The sequence below is a fragment of the Dromiciops gliroides genome, chromosome 2 (assembly GCF_019393635.1).
Source record: "Dromiciops gliroides isolate mDroGli1 chromosome 2, mDroGli1.pri, whole genome shotgun sequence".
In the NCBI taxonomy this organism is placed as follows: Eukaryota; Metazoa; Chordata; class Mammalia; order Microbiotheria; family Microbiotheriidae; genus Dromiciops; species Dromiciops gliroides.
The window spans coordinates 453,616,757-453,625,358 of record NC_057862.1 but is presented as its reverse complement, the minus strand read 5'-3'; the positions used below and the strand labels follow the sequence as shown (position 1 = coordinate 453,625,358).

The following is an 8,602-nucleotide window of genomic DNA, read 5'->3' as shown; positions in this document are numbered from 1 at the left end:
TCTTTCTTTCTTTCTTTCTTTCTTTCTTTCTTTCTTTCTTTCTTTCTTTTTTTTTTTTGAGGCAATTGTGGTTAAGTAACTTGCCCAGGGTCACACATCTAGTAAGTGTTAAGTGTCTGAGGCCGGATTTGTACTCCAGTCCTCCTGAATCCAGGGCCAGTGCTCTATCCACTGTGCCACCTAGCTGACTTTAAGGTGTTATTTTCTTCATTATTTTTCTTGTATTTCCTTTACAAAGCTGTTGACTTTTTTTTCATGATTTTTTTGCATCACTCTAATTTCTTTTTCCATTTTTTCATCTACCACTCCTACTTTATTTTCAAAGTTCTTTTTGAGTCCTTCTATGGCTTGAGGCCAATTCATATGTTTCTTGGAAGCCTTGGATGTAGGAGCTTTGACATTGATATGTTGTTCTGAGGGTGTATTTTGATCTTCCTTTCTACAGTCAGCATTTTTTTTTTGTTTGCTCATTTTCCCAGCCTGTTTCTTTTAAGTCTTTGTTAATGTGGGGCACTACTTCCAGGGTGGAGGGCACATTGTCCCAAGCTTCATGGGGTTTGTGCAGCTGTTTTCAGAGATATTTCTAGGATTTTGTATGTTTTTAGTCCTTCCAAGTTAGTAAGAAGAGGTATGTTTACTACTCTTCTGACCTGGACTGTACGCATTGGTAGGTCTGCTTTTCTTCCCTGGAACTATGAACAGAATCCCACTTCACTGTGGCCACAAGCTCCAGGGTGCTTGTGCTCCTCCCCAACCTGGGACTGGCACCCAAGGCTGTGAACTGGATCTGAGTATGGGGAAAAAGCAGATTCCTGCTTCAGTGCTGGCAAACATATCCCTGTAATATCCTTCTGGCCAATTTTTGATCCCCTTATTTTTTTGTAGTCTGAGTTCCAGAAGCAGTTACTTTCACTGCTGATTCAGAGGCTCCCAAGGCCTGGTCCTCATTTGCTGGGCCTGGGGCTGAGTCTGTGCTGGTGCAGCCTATTCTGGACTGTGTTCCACTCTAACCCCAGAACAACAGACCTTTCCTACTGACCTTCTAAGTTGTCTTTGGCTGGAAAATTATTTCACCCTGTCTTTTTGTGGGATCTGCTGCCCCAGGAATTGTCTTATGACATTATTTGAAGGTATTTAGTGGGGTTTTGGGGAAATCTCAGGCAAGTCGATGTCTTTTCTCTGCCCTTTCCTCTATATTCTTTCATGGATATTATTCTTTCACCCATATTATACATCTAAACAGTAGAGTTGTTGTTATCCTTAGAAAATGTAATTTCAGTAGAGGACTAAAGTCAAAACCCAGATTATAATGGATTGAGAAGTGAGTGAATAGTGTAAGGAATTAAAATTGATCAATTCTTTCTAGTCCCTCTGCTATGACAGAGGACAGAGATATAGGATTATAGTTTGAGCTGGTGGCAATGTCAAGGGAAAGTGCTTTTTTTTAAGGACCTAGGCATATACGTTAGAGAAGGTATGAGGAAGAAGAAATAGATTTAATATAAGGGATGGAGGGAATGATTACTGGATTAATGTTTAGGATGACTGCTGGTACTAGTATCAAGATCCTAAGTAGAAGAGTTAAACTTGGCAAATGGAAGGATCTTCTCTTCCTTAGAATTTCATCTATGCCCGAAGTAGGAACAGATAGATAAATATCTGTGGGGATCAGAGGGGTACAGAGAAAGGAAGATTAGGAAACTCAAGATATGTGGTCATGATTTGGGGATAAATTTTTGGGAAGGAGTATGGTACACTAAAAATTCTTAATAGACTTAGGTTCAGAAGATTTGAGTTGCAGGTCCAGCTATACTATTCACTACTTGCATGACTCTTTTTGTTGTTCAACCATTTCAGTGATGCCCTATTATTTGTGACCACATTTGGGATTTTCTTGGCAAAGATAATGGAGTGGTTTGTCATTTCCTTCCCCAGCTCATTTTGCAGCTAAGGAAACTGAGGCAAATGGGATCAAGTGACTTGCCCAGGGTCACACAGCTAGTATCCTAAGTTAGGTTTTAATTCAGTAGGATGTCTTCCCGACTCCTGGATATCTACTGTGACAGCTAACTATGTCAGTCATTTAACTTCTCTGCGTCTTGGTTCTCTGAATTATAGTTCCTCAAAGTAAAATAGGAGGTTAGATTTAATGGTCTCTAAAGTCCATCCTACTACAAAACCTATGATGCTGTGACTTTGGAGTAAAGTGGGAAAGCAGTGAACCCATTTGAGACATAGAGAATGCAAGGCAAACAAAGGTTTGTAACAACTGTTTATATCTATAAGGTAGTCAGAGATGACTAGTTGAATTGAAGGAAGACTGGGTGGAAGCAAATAAACTAAGGTGAAGTGGATGGAACAATTGAAATAGAGTTTGAAACTTCAATAAAATTCAACATTTATTGTATACCTCTGTAGAACTCTTTATGATGGATATGCAAACTTTCAATAAGATATGGACCTTACAGGGCAGCTAGATACATTACAGTGGATAATGACAGTGGATAGAGCACCAGCCCTGGATTCAGGAGGATGTGAGTTCAAATCCGGCCTCAGACACTTAACACTTAATAGTGGTGTGACCCTGGGAAAGTCACTTAACCCCAATTGCCTCAGTCAACAACAAAAAAAAAGATATGGACCTTACAGTCTGTAAGGGGAAATGACACATACATTGATAATAAATTTCAATTTCATGTCCTTTGAGGAAGGGAAGAGCAAGGAAGGAAATTAATTACCAATTGGCATATCAAGGAAGGCTTCATGGAGAAAATGACTTTGAGTAGGATGCATAGAAATATAATAGATGGAGGCCTCCCTTCCCTCAGAGATAAAAATCCCATCCTGTTCCTCTCATTAGCTTTCCCAAACCTTAGCACAGATATTGACAATCATGCTCAATCTTTGCAACTCCTCATCTTTAGCCAACCATTCCACCAAACTCCACAGTGACAAGAGAATATCATAGTTGAAATTTCAAGGGCAGTTAGTGGATATCTTATGATTATTCTAAAGATTCAGAGCAGTGTCTTTCACCCTGATCACTTCCTTTTATTGCAAGGGGAGGGAAGAGAAAAAGACTATTTACTTTCATATCCGCTCTCTGGAAATGATGCATGATCTTATGGTTTCAACAGTAGAATAAATAAGATGGTGTCTTGGGACAGCAACTAAAAGAGCTGTATTCTCCCTTTAGTTATGAAAGAAATAGTCCATCCACAGTGCTTTTACTAACCAGCACCTGCGTGTGATTAGTAAATAACACAGTGTATGATTTTCTGTGTCTGGAATACATATTGAAATGTCAACTACCTGCCACCATTCAATTCACGTATCAATATCAAATGCCAAATTTTAGGAGAAATGTTTTGCCCAGGCTTATATTTCGCTGAGAATTGGGAGGGGGTGTGAAAAGCAGTGCAGTGAATAGAAGTCAGTTTGCCAAGTATGTTGTCCTCCTCTAATGAATCCTCACAGCCCCAGTAAATGGATGCCAGGTTTCAAGAGCATTTTGAGATCTTGGCTATCAGACCAAGAGTTTAAAAAATGTTTATAGTCTCCCATCAGTGATAATTATCTGCTGCCTGCTGACAGAGGCATTTTTCACAACTTGGACCTGTACCAGTTTCCTACTGCATATTTAATTACTGTATTAATTTATTCTCATTAGTGAGCCCATGATACAGTAAATAATTTAAATGGCTTCAACTGACAAATACAGTTGTATTAACCCTACACACAGTGGGGGCTGGCTTGACATGTCAAGAGTATTAAGCCAGAACCCAGTGGGTATGGTGCAATGTGGTTTTCCTGAGCAAAGTTTTTCAATTAAGGAACTGAGGTTTTCCCTTTCTTTGCTTGCTTGTTTTTGTTTGCAAAGGAGGTATGAAATGCTCTGAAATGATTTGTCTGAATCAACTGTGTAAATAGTATAATTGCTGGCAACACTGATACAGAGTACAGTAATAGTACAAAAGGGATGGGTCAGTAAGGGAAGGGAACAAGAAGGCCCTTTCTGTGTACCCATTCTGTCCAAGGAACATTACTGAAACTTATTTCTGTTGTTGTTGTTTTGTTGTTGTTGCTACTGCTGCTGTTGTTGTAGTCATTCAGTGATTGTTTTTTCTAACACTTTGTCAATCCACGGACCAAAGCACACAAGGCTATGTGAGGAAGATTCTGGAAGAAAATTCATTCTTGTTGGTGAAAATTTGTGAACCAGAAAATGGGGCATCCCTGAACTCAGCTGGGATTTGGGTGCTAAATATGCCCATAGGTATCATCCCTGGGAAAGTCTTACACCATCTCATGTTCCTGAATATCATGCACAGATCTAGGATAAACTCTTTTACTGTGATTGAGAAGATACAGATGAGAACTTTCAACATATTTAATGGTTCTTCCTTGATTTTCAGTAATTTTTATGAGTGTTTCTTCTTTATATAATGAGTTATTTTCCTTGCTCACAAACATCTGGAAACAATATTGACACAGGAAGGTTTTGTGCCCTATATGTGCCAGCGGTTGTCTCATCACATCTCTCCTGGTATAGAAGCACTAATCACAATGGTGACAGGGATGTTTCTTGTCCTTGACCCTGACTGAAGCTCTCCTTGGGTGTACTTCAGCAGGACCTGATTATTTGCAGAGATTTGGGCACACACTTTGTAGCTAAGATTGCCACTAATGCATGGACACATGGTACCAATAGTCCAGGTTTACATTATAATTTTTGCCAGACTCTAGACATTAGATGACCTGCTCATGGGGATTATGGGTCTGCAGATGATTCAGCAAATGGTCTTTCTGATGGAACAGCTCACAATACATGTTCTGATGAGTTTTTTTTGAGTTGAGCAAGTGGCCTATAAGCTTTGTACTGGGATGGAAAGGACTATTCAAAGCATAGCTGAGGGTAGTTATAATGTCTCTGTCCATTGTGGGGGAGGTTTTGGAGACTTCTCCCCATATGAAAAGGAACAAGATATTTCACATCGTCACTTGATTTGTCTTTCACCCCCTTGGTCTGGGAATTAATTTCTGGCCTGTTGTATCCACCTTTATTTTGCTTCTTAAATCCAGTTAGAGACAACAATAAAGATGGTCACAATGTCAGGGCAAATTTGAGAGGACCATCTGAATGAGAAGTCTTCCCCATCAGCCCATCAGCAGTGTGTTTATTCTGTTTCTAATGAATCCCTCATGCTCATATCTTCATTGAGATGACCTTGTTCCAGTCCTGCCAGGCCTGGCTAGCAGACCATATGATATTCCTTTCCAAATTCATCCCTCTCTCTTATCTCATCAGCTAATCATCCCCTATGCCAAAGGATTAAAAAGGGAGAGAGAGAGAGAGAGAAAGAGAGAGAGAGAGAGAGAGAGAGAGAGAGAGAGAGAGAGAGAGAGAGAGAATGTAAAAGCAGTTTAGAAAACTAAAACAATATAATACTGATAGCATATGTAACATTTCAACATATAATCTCCCCACATTTGCAAAGAAGAGCTTCATTTTTTCATACCTTCTTCAGGGCCAGATTTGGTCATTATAAATATGCAATATTCAGTTTCTTATTTTTTTTTACTTTCATTATTGTATTCACTGTTTTTAGTGTTGTTGTTGTTGTTTTGCTTATTTCCTTTCACATTAGTTTATTTCTCCCCAAGCTTTTTATAGCCTTTATATTTATTTTTTTTTCTTATGAAAGTAACATTCCATTACATACAGGTACCATGGTTTGTTTAAAAATCCTCAAATGAAGAGCATCTACTTTCTTTCTCAATATTGGCTATTATAAAAGTTCTGCTAAATTATTTTTTTGTATAAAGCACTTTTTAATCTAGAACTTCCTTGGGGTATATGCCTAGTAATAGAATTTCTATGTTGAAGGTTATGCTTATTTTAGACACTTAGAATAATTCCTATTTGTTTTACAGAATGGTTGTGGCAAATTATAGTTCTAGTAACAGTGTGCTAGTGTACTTGTCTTTCCACAACCCCTCCAACACTTATTATTCTTATCTTTGGTCATTTTTTTGATCCATTATTGTCCATGGGGGAGAAGCTATTGGGTTTTTAAATTGGAACTTAGGAAACAGTTGAATCATTAGGACTTTTTTCACACTACCCTTCATCTCCAATCTAAACTTAGTCCAAAGAGTTCAAGAGAGTTCCCTGAGATCTCCATTTCAAGAATGTTCCCAGGCCAGCCATACTTACTACTTCATTCCTTTCCTGGTTCCACTCCTGACTCTCTAGACTCCACCATTACTCCCCCATGTGGGAACCATGTCCCCCTTTCCATCCTGGCTTTTCACCTCCATTTTATATTTTGTTTTCCCCTATTAGAATGTCAACTTCTTAAGGACAAGGGATCCCTAACTTTTTACTTATGCTTATATTACAAGGAATTAGCACAGTGCCTGCCACATAGGAAGCACATAAATACTTGTTGACTTGACATTCATTTTTGCTTACTCTTATGACTCTCTTTCACAGTGTCCGTGATTTCATTTTCAGCCAATTCACAGAGAATGATCTTCAGCAAGACTGGTCCTACCAAAAGAGAGACTTTGAATATGATAATGTGAAAGTATGCAAAGGTAACAAGAAAGGTGGAGAAAGTAATATATATCCATTTGGAGCTTTTTGTAGCATATGGTGTTAGTTGCTGTTCTAAAACTAGTTCACTTCTGAAAATCAACTTTCAAAGTTCCCACTGTGCTGAAATGTTTTGCCTTAGAATCAACTTCTTCAATTGACTAAAGGTATAATAATAATACCTAATGTTTATATAGCACCTATTATGTGCCAGATACTGTGATAAGCCCCTTACAAATATGATCTCATTTTATCCTCACAACCACCCTGGGAGCTAGGTACTATCATTAGTCTCATTTTATACATGAGGAAACTGAGTTTAAGTGACTTTTCAAGGATCATAAAGCTAGTGAGTGTCTCAGGCCAGCTTTGAACTGGGATCCTTCCTGACTCCAAGCTCAGAGCCCTCTTCACTATATACAAAGCTGTCATCAATAAAGGTAAAGAAGATAGTAGCATTTAAAAACTTCAAAAATTAAAAAAAAATTTTAAAACCTCTTAAAGTTAAAAACTTTTATATTCAAGCATACATCCTAGGTTTAAATTCCAGAAATACTGTTTTGGTACATATTCAGAAGGTGAATTTTTATACTGAGTTAACTATGAAACTTGATAATTGTCAATGCAGATGTAGCTTTTGATCTAAGACCTCTTTTTTCCTGGAAGTTCCTTTGCCACTACAAGTAGCTTCTAAACCAGATCCCATTCTCTCATCATCTAACATGGCACTTTACTAAATTATATAGGCTATAGGGTACAGGAGTTAGGTTATGGCACTTTCAGTTAACAAACTGTCCTTGCACTGTAATATCAACATTACAGAAATTATTAATGGAAGGTTGTGCTTCTTGTCAAATTAATGTACCATGGAGTTAAATTTTGGCAAAGCAAAAATCACACACCTAGTATAGGCCTCCCATTTATTAACAGCATGCTGAGAACTGCCAAGCTCATTATTGCTATTATAAAACAGCAATGAACTCTGCAATTTCAGTCTGTTGTATAACATCCTGGCTATCTGATATCATAAAATCATAGAACATCAGAGTTGGACTAGATTACAGAGATTGTCTAATGCAACATCTACCTGAAACATGAATGCCCTGTACCACATAAATGACAAGTCATTGGGTCACAGGATCATACAGCTAGAGCTTGAATAGACCTTAGTGGCCCTGTAGTCCAAATCTCCCATTTTTCAGTCAAGGAATCTAAAGAATATGGAGGTTAAATGAATTAGCTAAATTCACACAGACAGTAAACATTACATGTGACATTTGAACCCACATTCTTTGAATTCATAGCTAGTTCCATTTCTATGTTACCTCCTTGACTCCTGCCTTCCACTTTTCAGCTTCCTTTTCTTTGTTCCCCCAAAAGATTGTAAATCCCTTAGGGTCAAGGACTGTATTTTTAAATACCCAGCACTTAGCACAGTTCCTTGCACATAATACATGTTTAATAAATGTTTATTGTATTGAATTGCTATATTACCTGCCAAGTCATACAATCATAAGATCTCAGAATTAGAAGGACTATCTAAAGTCATACATACCATTTGTCAATAGGATGTCCATTACAACATCCCTGACAAGTGGTGGTCCAGCCTCTGTGTGAAGACTTCCAGTGATGACAAAACCCATTTTTCCTGAAGCAAACAATTTCATTTTTAGAAATCTCTAATTATTAGAATGGGTTTCATTACATCGATGTGAAATTTATGCCTATGCAACATATACCTTAGGTCTGACCCTGAACAAAACAGAACAAGTCTTATCCCAGTTTCAAATGGATATCTTTCAAATATATGAAAGTAGCATTTCTATTACATTCACCCCCAATCTTCTCTTTCCTAGGCTAATCATGTCTAGTTCCTTCAATCCTCTCTACATCATTCCAACAATGGGTCATCTCCCTATTTTCAAAAGCCTCTAGTAATGAGGGAGCTAGCTATTCTTCTAGCTTCTCAACAATATGTCAGAGTATTACCCTTTTTGGATAATT

At 38.0% G+C, this 8,602-nt stretch overlaps 1 pseudogene; it reads right to left on the bottom strand.

The window, feature by feature from the left end:
- Positions 1–4,105: 4,105 nt before the first annotated feature.
- LOC122739107 lies at positions 4,106–8,241 on the bottom strand (annotated as a pseudogene).
- Between the last annotated feature and the right edge of the window lie 361 nt (positions 8,242–8,602).